This window comes from Glossina fuscipes, unplaced genomic scaffold (genome assembly GCF_014805625.2).
Source record: "Glossina fuscipes isolate IAEA_lab_2018 unplaced genomic scaffold, Yale_Gfus_2 0, whole genome shotgun sequence".
In the NCBI taxonomy this organism is placed as follows: Eukaryota; Metazoa; Arthropoda; class Insecta; order Diptera; family Glossinidae; genus Glossina; species Glossina fuscipes.
In genome coordinates this window covers 13,512,030-13,512,417 of record NW_023998414.1, presented here as the reverse complement: position 1 = coordinate 13,512,417, position 388 = coordinate 13,512,030, and positions in this window count along the sequence as shown.

The following is a 388-nucleotide window of genomic DNA, read 5'->3' as shown; positions in this document are numbered from 1 at the left end:
AATAATAAAAATATATTAATAATAATTATAAATATTCTGTGCCAATGTGTAAAGAGGAAGAAATTCAAATCATGTAAAATATATGTAAACACAATAGCAACCATTTAGTGTATATTATATAAAACTAATAATTAAAATAATTTAATTATGATTAATGTATAGTTGTGTCGAAACGGTATCATCATACATACCATTCTCCTAAACATAATTTATTTTTTTCATTTTTCAAAAACTAATTTACATTATTCTATAAAAACCTGAAGAATCAAATATAAATGGAATTTTGTTATTCCTATTCATAAAGACTAGACCTTAGCAGTAGGAACGCAATTCCCTTTTTATAAAAATTATGTTATGAACTTTATGTTCGGCTTGAAGTGATATACTC